Here is a 13,913-nt window from a genome sequence, read left to right as displayed (position 1 = left end):
TAAAAGGTTAAATAACAAAGTTCCCTAGCTCAGCATTTTTCTGGTTAGTACAGTCAGATGCTATATCAATCCATATATTAAAAACTAGCAAAAAAAAAAAAATCTGTAAAAAGCCCACATTGCACCAGGCTATTTACAGAATGTTATAAACAAGCCACTGCCCTCAAGAAAAGTCTGCTATAAAATATTAGGCACATAGAGAAAAAAATGGAACATATAAAAGCATGACCTAAATTTCTCAAAATCTTTCTAGCCGACAGAACAACCAGAAAATGTCTTCTTTTAGTTTGGCAACGTTAGAAACATTGGTTTTACATAACGAAGTGTTTCTCTTATAAGAACTCCTGAGAGTAGATCTTCTACCCAAAGTGGGCTTGGAAAAGATAAGACTATGAATGAAGAGAGAAGAGGCAGGCAGGAGGGAGGCATTCTAGTAGAAAGGAAATTCTTTGTGCTGTGGCTCATGCCTATGATCCCAACACTTTGGGAGGCCCGGGTGCTGGGATCACTTGAGCCCAGGAGTTTGTGAGCAGCCTGGACAACACAATGAGACCCCCATCTCCATAATAAAAATTTAAAAATTAGCCGAGTGTGGTGGTGCATGCCTGTAGTTCCAGCTACTTGGAATGCTGAGGGAGGAGGATCAGGAGTTTGAGGTTGCTGTGAGCTGTGATCACACCACTACACTGCAGCATGGGTAAAAGAATGAGGCCCTATCTCAAAAAAGAAAAAAGCAAATCAAGATGGGGAACAAAGAAAGTAAACAGTATAAAATCTGAGATGACCAGTTTTGGAGCAATACTCCATGGGAGCTACAAAAAATCTCAGGTTAGACTCTAATGCAAAGTAATTCTCAAATGCAACAAATCTTTTTTTTTTTTTTTTGCCAGAATAAGAAAATTGCTCACACTTGGGAATGAGAGATGCCACTCTATGTGGCCTGCATCTACTAGCTAGAGAAGGATGAATGGGAAATGATATGCAGACACTTAATGATACATATTTGAATGGTTCCTCCCCAACCTGGAAAGGGAACTTTGTTATGAACAATCAAACTGCAAAAACAAATTTTCAAAAATTAAGTATAATTAACTGTAGCAAATACTGGAAAACAAGAAGCATGATATTATTGAGGGAGAATGGTGGTTATGTCTTTCTTTGTGTCTGTCATAATTACACCAAAGGCCCTACTCAAACCATCTGGTTTGCTGCCCTTTAGGGAGAGGCTATGGTAAGCAATAGGCTACCGTGCCATATGCTATGACTGAGCATTGTTTGAAAATGTGGTTAACTCCTAACACACCAGTGGTTCTTAGAAAGTCATACTGTGGGGATGCTGGGAGCTGAACCAACCAGTATCTGTGCATGTTTACGCAATTTAAGGGCTCTATTCGTCAAAACCCAGGAGAACATGCTTTTTTTTTTAAAGAAGAAAAAATAAATGTGTTGGTAGAGCCAGGAGGAAAAGATGCAGTGGCTGATTATCTTCTCATTATATGCCCCTCGGATGTCTGTTTATCTACTGCCAGCACGGTATTAATATCTCCAAACCGCCACGGAATTAGCACTTCTCAAAATCCACTCCCACAAAGAGGCTGCTTTGCTGGCCACCCTGTCTCCTGAGTCACCACATAAGCGTGCTGGCAAATGCTGTCATTATCACAGAGTTGTGTTTGGCAGCATGGAGAAGGCAACAGCCTCAAATCAGCAGATGTAGATGTTGATACATGGTGAGGATTTAAACGAAGGTTGTCACTAAGGGGCCCTAGCAGGGAACAAGAGAGGCTCCACCCATCAAAGAGCTAGTAAGAAGGCTGGGGAGTGGCATGGGGGACAACTCCACTTTTGATAGTTTGAGATGTCCTGGCTGTTTTAAATGCCAAGAAAACAAAGAAATATTTGTTACTGCATTTTGAATTACTGAGCATTGACATTTTACAGTAAATACATGGGGTTTGGAGGAGAAAGTGGGAATGGCAGAGCAGGCAAGGAAAAATTCACACAAACAAGCTTTGATATATAAAGAAAAACAACACAAATGTTTAATGATCCACCCCAGTTAATGCTGCTCAAATCAATACACAGAATTACTGAGTACCTGCCTGGCCAGGAAAAACCAAGGGCACTTTCTCTACTCTTCCTTGTCCCTGCCCTCTTTATCCTATCAGCAAATGTCTACAAACCAGTTAAGACGTGCCATATGGAGTTCCTGAGGCCTTAGATTCCCAAATCACTCCACACCCTGCCCACTAACTTTCTTCTCTCTTTCCTTTAAAGCTCAGCATCTAAGGCATGTTCTCTTAGCTTCTTATCCCCTAATTATAGATTTCTCCTGGAGGAACAGTTGTGATGCTGGTGCTTAGCGGTAACGAGTAAAAATACATGAAATGATAACAACCATCACTATTGGGCATTCACTACGTGCGATGCATATGAGAATCACATGTGTTCTCTTCTTGGTGGGTTCCCCATGTGATACACCATCACAATATATGGCAATTATTCATTCATTGTTTATCTTCCTTGGTGAGTGATAAACACTGTGAGGGCAGGGGCCATGCTTTTCTTGCTCTATATCCCAGTTCCAAGCACAGTATTTTGCACAAAGTATAGGGTAGTCTGGCTTGGGGTGTCAGAGCCCCATAGGAAGGTAAGGATGATCATACCTGATACTCATACAAGGTATCAGAGTTCAAGCTGGGTGCAAACATCCACATGGAAGGTGGCTCCATAGCCAGGCATTAAAGACTGAGTGTCCACTTGGGAGGGGTGACATCAGTGTTACAAGATTGGTTACACTAAGGAATATCAATCCTACCAGTGAAAGTACTAAGGATAAGCCAGGTTTCTCACTGTCAGAGTAGGTATATACAAATATGGAAAGGAAGAAAACTAGAATGAACCCTGTAGCAGTGGATTGGAATTTTAGGTATTTGTGTGAACTCATGGTATGTTGGTTCAGGTTCTATAAGAGGCACGTGCCAAGAAGGATTAGATGTGCAAGAGATTAATTGGAGAAAACTCATCTCAAGGAAGGTGGGAAGGGAACCCCAGGAGGCCTGGGAAGAGCCAACAGACTGCAGTGCAGGTCAAACCCCTGTGCAGAATGGAGGGAATGAAGGAAGGTTAGATAGGGAACATCTGAGCTATGGGCCTGTTCCAAAGAGTTTCGTCAAAGCTTGATAAGAAGTCAAAATTGTCCGTCAGAGGAACCCTATGTCCCTCAGCAATAGGCCTGCCTTAGTATCTCTGTTGCGCTCCGCTATTGGCTGGGAGCAGCTGGTGGGAAGCATAGCCTTGGCTGAAGTAGCAGTGATTGATTTCAAAGCACAGCAGCTGGGCTGTCAGTCTATTATGTTTCCTGCAGTTGGAGATCCAGGAGGCACATTTTCATGACTGCCACACACGGTTTTCAATAGATATAGATAGATTTAGAAATAAACATATAAAAATAAATATAGATGGAAATGTGGGCTCCTTAGATAAATGGCTAATTTCAGATCTGGGGAAGACAGTACAAGATAAGCCTGGAACATGTAGTACCAGAAAACAAGGAAGTGCTCAAAAAAAGATAGGAGACATGTCCAAAGGACACAGAAGTCCTGGCTCCTACTGGCCAAATTGGGAACAATTTGAGTGTCAAAGAACAGTAGTAGTGGATTATAACTGTTTGAATAAAATGAGATTCCATGAATTCATTCTAATATAAACAAATAAATAACTTGAGAGTTTAATGAGAGGTGAAAACTATGTAGTTCAAAGTGTCTCCTCACAAAATATCTATTAATTAGAAAGAGTAAAATAGTACCTTTACAGTGGAGAAGCCTGGTAGACATGACTCAAATCAAATGATCAAGACTACCATCATCAATAAATGATGAATCAGTGCTTAACTTTATGGTCATGAAGAAACATCAGACAAGCCAAAATAACTGACCTGTACTCTTCAGAAGTGTCAAGGCCATGATGGTCAAAGAAAGACTGAAGAACTATTCCAGACTAGAGTGACATGACCTCTAACTGCAACACCTGATTCTGAACTAGATCGTTTTCTTGAAGTATTCCATTAGAACAGTTGGCAAAATTTGAGTAGGTTTGTGGATTAGATGATAGCAATGTGTTAATATCCAAGTTCTAATTTTTTTGAGTATGCAGGAAAATGTCCTGCCTCATAGAAAATGCATGATAAATTATCTGAGGAGAGGTACAATAGATCGGCCAGTTGCTCTTAAATAGTTGAAAGGTATGCTCTTTGTACAGTTATGTGCAACTTTTCTATAAGCTTAAGTGGTTTCAAAATTAACACAAACACGCACTGTGAAGTAAACTGGACAGTTTTAGACAAATTATCAATTGTCAATATATTGTTACTTCCAATATTGTTAGAGGTAGGGAAGGCAGGCAAAAATATGATCAAACAATTAAGGCCTACTACAATTGAATTTTACCCCCTAGGATTCCTGTTCTCTTGTATGGGTATGGAACATATTTTCTCCATGTTGGCATAATATTGGACCCCACGGTTTCACTACTATCTTATAGTGGCTAAGTTTGAGCTTATATTACAACCTGCTTGCATGGAAATTAACTAGAGGGGAAGATGTCAACTGCTCGTCCATCTTTTGGGCAAGACTGCCTGTGAGACCCATGTCACCTGTGTTTGTTTATATCAGGAACCACCTGATCATACCTAATGGAAACTGTTGACTTTTAATAGAACCCTAAACATCTCTTTTAGTTTGGAGAAGCATTTCAGTCCTAGCACTAATTCTCTTTTTGTTTCTAGCTGACATGGAGAGTGATGGCTTACTGTTAGACTTCCAAGGTTGTTAGGTCCCTTTTTATATGCCGATTGTGAATTATCCATTCAGGCCAGACATGTGTAATTGGAGTAGAATTACTGATACACTCAAGAAAGCAGAATTTATAAATTTGTCTAAAGCAGCATAATGTCATGGCACACAATTTAATGTTCTCTTTTCTTACTGGGCAACTGATCAACTCAGTAGTGTCAGGTTCTGAGCCATCTGTAGCCAGGGGAAAATTTCCTGACCTTTCATTAGCAGCCAAAAGAAATGAATGAGACAGTCAAGTACATGGATCTAGGCTAATTCCACTTTCTCTCCCTCCCTTTCATTCTCTTTTTAAATTGAAGTCCCAGATAATTGAGAGGAGGAAGACAAAAGCTGGGAAAGCATGCAGAAAGTTATCGTTCTTGATTACATGCTGGGAAAACTTGGCTAGGAAAATAATGTTCCAGTGCTCTATTTCCAAAATAATTAAATTCCTCTCCTCTCCTCTCCCCTCTCTTCCCCTCCCCTCCCCTCCACTCCTCTCTCCTCTCCTCTTTTCTCCTCCGTCCCTCCCTCCCTCCCTTCCTGCCTGCCTTCCTTCCCCTCCTATGGGGCTCTGACACCCCAAGCCAGACTACCCCTCTGAGCACATATGCCTTTGATCTGCCTTAATTGCTTTTCCTTTTTTTTAACATATATAAAAGGGACAGGGTCATGCCCTGTCATCCAGGCTACAGTGCAGTGGTATGATCATAGTAACTACAGCCTCAAACTCCTGGGCTTAAGGGATCCTCCTACCCCAGCCTCCTGGGTAGCTAGGACTACAGGCACATGCCACCATGCTTGGCTCATTTTTAAATTTTTACTGTAGAGACAGGGGCTTGCTATATTGCCCAGGATGGTTGTGAACTCCTGGGCCCAAGTGATCCTCTCACCTTGGCCTCCCAAAGTGCTGAGATTACAGGCATGAGCCACTGCGTCCAGCCTCTGCCCCAACTGCTTTAAGAATGAATTGTTTTGGCTGTTGTGGTGGCTCACGCCTATAATTCTAACACTTTGGGAGGGCGAGGCAGGAGGATCTCTTGAGTCCAGGAGATCAAGGCTACAGTGAGCCATGGTCACACCACTGCACTCCAGACTGGGTGACAGAGTGTCACATCACTGCACTCCAGACTCGGTGACAGAGTGAGACTGTCTCAAAAACAAAAAAAATTGTTTCCATTTGACACCAAACACCAACCACCGCTAACTTTCCATAGAGTCAAACCATGAAGGCGCAGAGCGAGCTTTTCAATGAGAGAACCAGACTGTGTGTTATGCATTTGCCTGTCCAGTTATATTTACAGCCAAAGGTAATGCATATTTCAACAGGGACAATAAAGATAAAACTTTCCCCATATACATATATACTCTTTCTCACTCATTCATGCATTCTGTGACTTTGAATATTTGGTGCCCATAAGTAGAGCTAACTTAAAAGGAATATACTGCTTGATAAAAAAGAACCTGGGTTAAATGAATAAAAATATTATAGGGGCTGAGGGTAAACTTCCCCTTTGCCCTCTGGAGGTTCCCTAAAAATCAGCTGACAAAAGGCAGATTAACAAAAGAAAGAGCATATAAAATTTAATTTTAATGTGCATAGCATGGAGGGAATCATAGAATGATTATCCAATAACCTAGGGTGGAACAGAAGCTTATGTACCCCTTTTCATAGGGGAGGGGTGAGATGGGGAATGTGGTAATTCTTTGAGGAGCAGTAAATCTTCAGGGAGAATAAATGGACCCAGAGAGTGGGAGGCAGACATTACTGGAAGGTGACAAGTGAAGCTGCACAGAAACAAAGGTTGTCTTATTAAGCCAATAGTCTCCCAGGTTAATCCCTCAGAGCTGCCCTCAGAACTATAGATGAAAAGTCTGAGCATGGTGATGGTGCCCACTCTCTATTATACTCCAGTGGTACATCTTTCCTGATTATCTGGTGAGATCTCTAGAAAGGGAATTTAAGACAATTGCATTTCTGTTGGAAAGAAGCTATCTTAGTCAAATAGGAAATTCCAGAAAGAGTCCCTCCCTGCGCTGTGGGAGACGGTGGGTAGCTGGGTGAGGTAGACAAAATTAAGAGACCTCTGGGCATGTAAAAATGTCACCCTGTGGGGTATCACGTTCTGGGCCTCAACAGTATCAAGAGAGTGGGCACAGGAAATAACACCATTATACACACACACACACACACCCCTGCATTCTCCAGCTGAAAAGGATGCAGATAACTCAGTGGCTCTGTTTCTTAGATCTTTATCTAGCTCTTTGAACTTAACATTTTTCACCTACAAACTATCTACATTTTATCAGTCTCTGAGGCATCCATGGAGATCAGAAAAGCTGAATATTTTCCTTAAGGTAAACACATGTGGGCACATATTCAGAATAAAGTAAACCTAAGAGAGCCTGCAGTATATTTTAGTCATGGGCAAAGGAAAGAAATGAAATATAATTAATAGGGTAGTATATCCATAATACAGTAGTCCCTCCTTATCCGCAAGAAATATATGCTCCAAGACCCCCAGTAAATGCCTGAAATTGCACATAGTACTGAACTCTGTATTTTTTCCTATACATACATACCTATAATAAAGTTTAACCTATAATTTAGCACAGTAAGAGATTAACAACAATAACTACTAATAAAACAGAACAATTATAACAATATGCAAGCATCCATAGCCAGTGGATCTAATTACTGAGATGGCTACTAAGAGACTAAGATGCAGGTAGTGTATACAATCTGGATACAGTGGAGAAAGCGATGATTCATAGCCTACGCTGGAAGGTGAGATATCTCTTCACCGAATGGGGCTCCTCAGAAAGGCACACAATTTAAAATTTATGCGTTGTTTATTTCTAGGATTTTCCATTTAATATTTTCAGACTGTGGTTGATCATGGGCAACTAAAATTGCAGGTCAAGGGGAACTACTACTTCACTGATAGTAGAGGCATATATCTCATGCAGATGCCTGCATGCATGCACACACATATATTTATTACATATTCTTTATGGTAACTTCAAAGCCCTGTGATAAAATCTTATAAACTAAGCACAAAAGGCACCTTATGGCTGTTTACTGTGAGACATCAGGCATGTATCCTAGGCCTCTGTCACCCATGACCCTCAAAAACTCCACTGTCTTAATGCTGGAAAACTGCCTCTACTCCCTTTACACATTGACTATACTTTCCCCACAATTACAGGCATTCTCAAAAGAGCCAGGATGGAGGTCTGAAGGCGACAGAGTTCCGATATTGATTCCTAACATACCACGTGGCTGATCTCACTTATCGTCAGCTATGCAGGGGATGTTTTACCATGGGGCTGATCTAGAAGGAAAGCTACAGGGTGCTGATATCTTTCTTTGCAACTAGGTTAGAAACGAGTAAGGAAGGTCACCACAGGATTCAACAACAGGGTGGAAAGCTCAGAAGACTGAAAAACTATTTTCTTCAGATTATTAGTTCCTTTGCTCATATATATGGAGGATGTGGGCTACCTATCCCAAAAGACAGTTAGCAAGTAGGAAAAATGCTCAATGGTGAACAGGCCCAAAGCAAGGCTCTCTTCAGATCTTCCCTACAAGTTCAGACTAAGACGTCTAACATCCATGTTCTTTCAAGCAGGAACCTGACCATTTCAGACTTGAGACAGATTTGGCTTCTGTAAGCTGACAAAAGAAATCTCTAAAGGGTAAGGGCAAAAATTATAGTTGAGAGAGATCTAGAGACAATGGGCAATGTGCAAATATCTTTTATTAAGTTACTATTTTCCAACCAGGTCTCCAACAAGGAAAAAGTCATAGAAACTAACAGGGAACTTCCAAAAGCTAGTGTGATGGCATCTTCAAGGAGTCACACCACACCCTTCCCACCCAGTGTTTTTTATTCTCCAGTCTTCACTGGCTGAATTCCTGTGAATCTGGATCATCGATATTTTTGTCCCCATTTTTGTTCTTCATATATATCTAGGAGGTACTTCTCACATAACCAAGCTGCATCCGTAGACAGGAGATTCTGTTTTGGAAGCCTCGATAATTGGAAACATTTGAGGTGGCACACATGCTTTATAGATTTACTAAATCTCTCTCCCACCTTCTTCACTATTTTTCACTTCCCCCTTAAACTTATGTAGTTCTAAAAATGACTGAAATTGATTTTTTAAATCCATTTACACTGATTAACAATTTAAAGCCCATTCTCTGTTTAACAAGTCCTGCCACCAAGAAAACCACCAGAGGATCACAACAGTGGCTAGAGACTTTCCCAGAATTCATAATACAGATTGAAAATGGAGAAAAATACAAATGCTTCGACATCCCTAGCCAGGCTTTGGTAACTAGTGTGGAGTGACGGGAAAACCAAGGGTTGTCAAGAGCTGCAGCGCCTTGGGGCAGGGCATCCTTACTCCAGGCTGTGAGAACCAATTGTCTATAACCTTTGACAACCCACCAGCACAGCTGTGGTTATATGGCAACATAAAGGCATGACCCCAAAAAGTCACACTCATGAATGGGCAGGTATGGAACTTAGAGCAAATAAAGCAAAAAGAATATTCTCCTAAATGAATCTCTCTAATAAGTTTTAGTTCATATTTAAGGAGCATTCAGAGTATGTACAGGTCTGTGATCGTAAATACAACTGAGAGTTGAGAGCATTTTCTAGATACTGGAGATACAAAAATCAAGAACTCGTGGGAACAATGACTGTGCATTAATGAATCCTAATCATTCTTCCTCATGGGAGGAGGAAGTGGAAAGAAAACAATGAAGATTGATATATGGACTTAGTCCTATTTTAAGAACTCAAAAGGATGCATGGTTAGAATGAAACCAAAGGACACCCATAAACAACATTGGTAGAAATGCTGCATGAAAGAAACAAGGGAGGTAGGGAAGGGGAAAGAGAAGAAGGAGGAGAGAGAACAGGGAGAAAAAAGTCATTCCATAAAATGAAAACAAGACTTTTTTGTAGACAAATACACCCTTGAATCCCTACAGCACATACCCATCGAAACTTCATTATTAATAAGCAGCTTACATTTGAGCCCTGACAAACACCTCTCCAGCTTCAGAGGCCACATCTCACTGAGTACCAATAGCTCCCTTCAGTTTGGGAAGAAAAGAAACAAAACCAAAGATACCTGGGGTTTTAAAAGTGGGTGATCGGCTGGACGCGGTAGCTCATGTCTGTAATCCTAGCACTTTGGGAAGCCTAGGTGGGTGGATCCCTTGAGCTCAGGAGTTTGAGACCAGCCTGGGCAACACGGCAAAACCTCACCTCTTATAAATAAATAAATAAGAAGGATGATAGAGAAATGTCACTTCATAATCCCCTAGCCAAAAGAGCTACTGGTCTGCTCTAAGGTATCTCTGAGAAACAGCATACCCATTACCTCATTTCTACTTATTCCCTTCCTACCCAGGAAGGCAGTATTTGGAATTGGTCAGCATCTACCTGAGATCTCAGGAAAGAACAACAAACGGGCAGAGGAAGATAAGATAGAAATATACATGGAAGCAGTAGAATTCAACAACTAACCCACTTTATAAAGCTGGCAAGTAGAGAATACAGTGTTAAAAGTATGGGCCAAAGCAATTTAGCAAAAGAGAAGGAAGAAGGCATAACATCAAACAGTTATATCAAATAGTTATGCTTAGTAAATAGACAATTTTATTCTGCCCCCAGGATTTCTGCAGTACTGTAATCTTGTTGCCACCTCTTATTTGATAGTCTCATTTATTCAGCAATATCATGGTTATGGCTTTATAAGACAAGTAAAACTCGTATTAGACTCCACTATGCCAGCTCCTCTCTGAATACCACTGCATTTCCATGTCAGCAAAATATCTAGGGAAGTTAGGACATGATGAATGTTGGCTGAAGTATGCAGGGCATATTAAACATAAGCGGTAATAAAACAATGTCCATCTTCAAATATCTAATATTTTCCCTGATCTTCAATCATCACAATGAGAGAAGAAAAACAAGAAAAAGAAACCTGTTCAATAGAAAGAAACTGCATAGACTTGTCTGAATCTCTCTAAATGACAGAACATGCGGTAATGTCCCCAAAGTGACACTCCTGCTATACAACAAACATGCTTCTTTCCCAGAAGGAAACAAATAGATACTTCAAAAACATTAAGATTAGACCAATCAAATACTGGATCAAGCTTGAAGAAAGTAAACTACATGCACTTCCAATCCAACTAAACTGGTCCACTCACTGCTAAATATGCCATGCATTCACATTTTCAACTATCTGCAGGACATGTGAATTTGTATGATTCATCATTGTGTAAAACTCAGCATTTCAAAAATAAAACTCACTTCCCTAGATAAAAGCTTTTTTGAATCTTACCAAATCAGCTCCTCCTCCCAACAGCCCTATCTGGAGGACCATCATACTCTCAGCACCTAGGCCTGACATCTCTCTCATTCCTGTATAAAAATCTCTGAACTCAAACCTACAGTGTTTTTCCCATGAACATTTTCTTTTCGATTCTCTCTCTACCCCAGTTGAGGCTCCTACTGCCTCTCACAGGGACTATTACAGCCTCCCATACCTGGTCTCCTGGTGATGCTGACCAATTCCAAACACTGTCAGCTGAATCTTCTTAAAGGATTAGGTTGGCAAGTAATCCTCATTCTTAAACACACCACAACCACCACATAAAACTTTTTTAGAAATTTTCTAATACGAAGACAATCATTAGCATCATATCTGAATAATGACAATGAAGGGGGAAGGAGCAAAGGACAAAGAGAAGGAGAGGGGCAAAGGGGAGCAGGAAAAGGAAATGGATAGGGGAGAGGAGGAAGACTAAAGTTTACTGAGCACTATTCTAAACGCTGTACATTTATTAACTCATTTGATCTTCACAAAATTCTGATGAGATAGGGACTATTATTATTCCCTATTTTACAAATGAGAAACCTGAAGCACAGAAAGGTTACAAAGCTTGTAAGTGAAAAAGAACCAAGGAGGCACACACAGGCTGGAGGTAGAAACATGGTGTTTCTGTGATAAAAAGGACATTGCCAATGACCTTGTCCAACCTATAATCTGAAAACATCTGATGACACAACTCTCATCCATTTTTACTCAAAAGAACATTTCAGACATAATGAACATCTACAGGATGTCCACCATGGAACAGGCATTTAAACACACATTAACCTAATCATCCTAGTAATACAGAATACAAAGGCAGTATATATTGCTTCCAAAAAAGAGAAAAACATTGCAGCCTTGCCACATGTAATCATTTTGTAAGTGGCAGAGCCATGATTAGAAGCCAGGTTTTCTGATTTCAAACCTGGTTTTCTTTTGACTCAACAGTGCCACAATTCCAGGGCAACAGACTATTAAAGGTATTCTACAATCTACCCTCATACCTCTGACTCTATTCCATTAAATCCCTTCCAACTTTCTGCTTTAGCCTGAACAGGCTACTCCTTAGCCACCAACCAAGCCTGGCATTCTCCCCATGCCGGTGCCTGTAGCTGCACCACTCATCTGGCACTCAGCTTTTATTGCTGTATATTATCTTTTCTGGGTACATATCTTGTCTCCCAACTAGATCACATTCCCTACAGATCCAAGAAGAGCAAAACACTTAGTAGGCACTCAATAAATATTTATTGGCTAGCTGATTGATTTTACTCACTGAGTTCCTAGGAGGTTCTGTGGGCTGTTGGATGAAAACAAAGTAATAACTGACTGAGTCATAGAATTTTTGAGCAAAAAGACTCCATAGAGAGAAACTAATCCAAATGCCTTCATACGCAGATGAAGACAGATCCAGAGAGAAACCAAGGAAATTTTTTAATGAGTTGTTGTCTAAAAGAAAAACAGAGTGACACCAGCATAATGGGCATCTAAGAGCCTTCTGATTCTTAGCCTGTTTCCCTTTATTACACTGCTGTGCTTTTATAATTCTGTAAAATAAAAATAAGTATACTGTGCGCATGAATTATCTAGGTTGCCCTTAATACATTAAAAATGTATTAGCATATTAAAAATAATCTATCCACATATTGTAAATTTGAGCACTCTAGTTCTAATATGTTAGCTAAATTATATATTAAACATTTAATTACAATAATTTGCAGGCCTTCTGGGGATTCAGAGGATTTTTTTGAGGGGTATGGGAGAAATGATTCGAAAATGTCTGATGACCCATTCTTTTTTCTCAGGATATATTCCAACGTAAAGTAGAAATGTTTATTGTAGATCTAGGTATGTTTCCTTCATTCCTTATTTTTTTTTCTGCTCCTCTATCCTTTGAGAAACAAAATTTCACAAAAAATATCAGTATGGGGAGTGTGAATAGAAGTATCAAAAAACACCCTCAGCTTCTCTCAAGTCATTGATGGCGGGAGTAGGAATTGAGAGTTTGTGTAGTCACTCAGGGGACTTTTCTCTACTCCACCACTGTCCTAGACTCTGGACTCAAGTCAGTAACCTCAAAGGGTCCTGATACAAAAAATGATTATAGTCATTTCATACTTTTGTGCATAATATGGTCTTTCAATATGTGTTTGAAAGTCAACTTTCACATGTTAAACAATGGATGTAACAGTCAACTGTTATCTCCCTTTTAACATATCACACTCTTAATAGGATGCAATGCTAAGCTGTACACCACGGAAGATGAAAATCATCAGATGACTACCCTGTCCCTGCCCTGGCAGGTGGGGCAGAGACACATGACAGAGTCTCTGCCTATTAAATGCTTCTGCGTGGAGAGTAATACAAAATAGAGGGAAGAGTCAAATTTCATTTACAGTGGTGTCCTGCCCCTGTGACACCATAAGGGAGGGTGTCCTGGCCAGACTGCTCCTAATTAAGACAACAAATCTGCATCCTGCTTCTTGGCCCTTTGCAGGAGCCCTGTTCTCCATCTATTTTCCAAGCCTGATGCTCCAGTGAGTTCTATTAGCTCTTCATAATGTCCCATACATCTTCCTTTTGTTTAGAATAGTCAGAGTTGTTGTTGTTTCTTGCAACCAGAAGGATCTTAACAGTACATTATGAGGTTTGATTTCAAGAGCTGAATAATAAAAA

The 13,913-nt window shown here is 40.3% G+C and overlaps 1 protein-coding gene across 1 annotated transcript in view; it reads right to left on the bottom strand.

The window, feature by feature from the left end:
* Window positions 1-13,913, bottom strand: part of SND1 (staphylococcal nuclease and tudor domain containing 1) — a 437,045-nt gene that overhangs the window by 200,781 nt on the left and 222,351 nt on the right. The gene's annotated exons all lie outside the window — the stretch shown is intronic.

The sequence above is a fragment of the Pan troglodytes genome, chromosome 6 (genome assembly GCF_028858775.2).
Source record: "Pan troglodytes isolate AG18354 chromosome 6, NHGRI_mPanTro3-v2.0_pri, whole genome shotgun sequence".
Classification (NCBI taxonomy): Eukaryota; Metazoa; Chordata; class Mammalia; order Primates; family Hominidae; genus Pan; species Pan troglodytes.
This window is presented reverse-complemented; position numbering and strand designations above follow the sequence as displayed.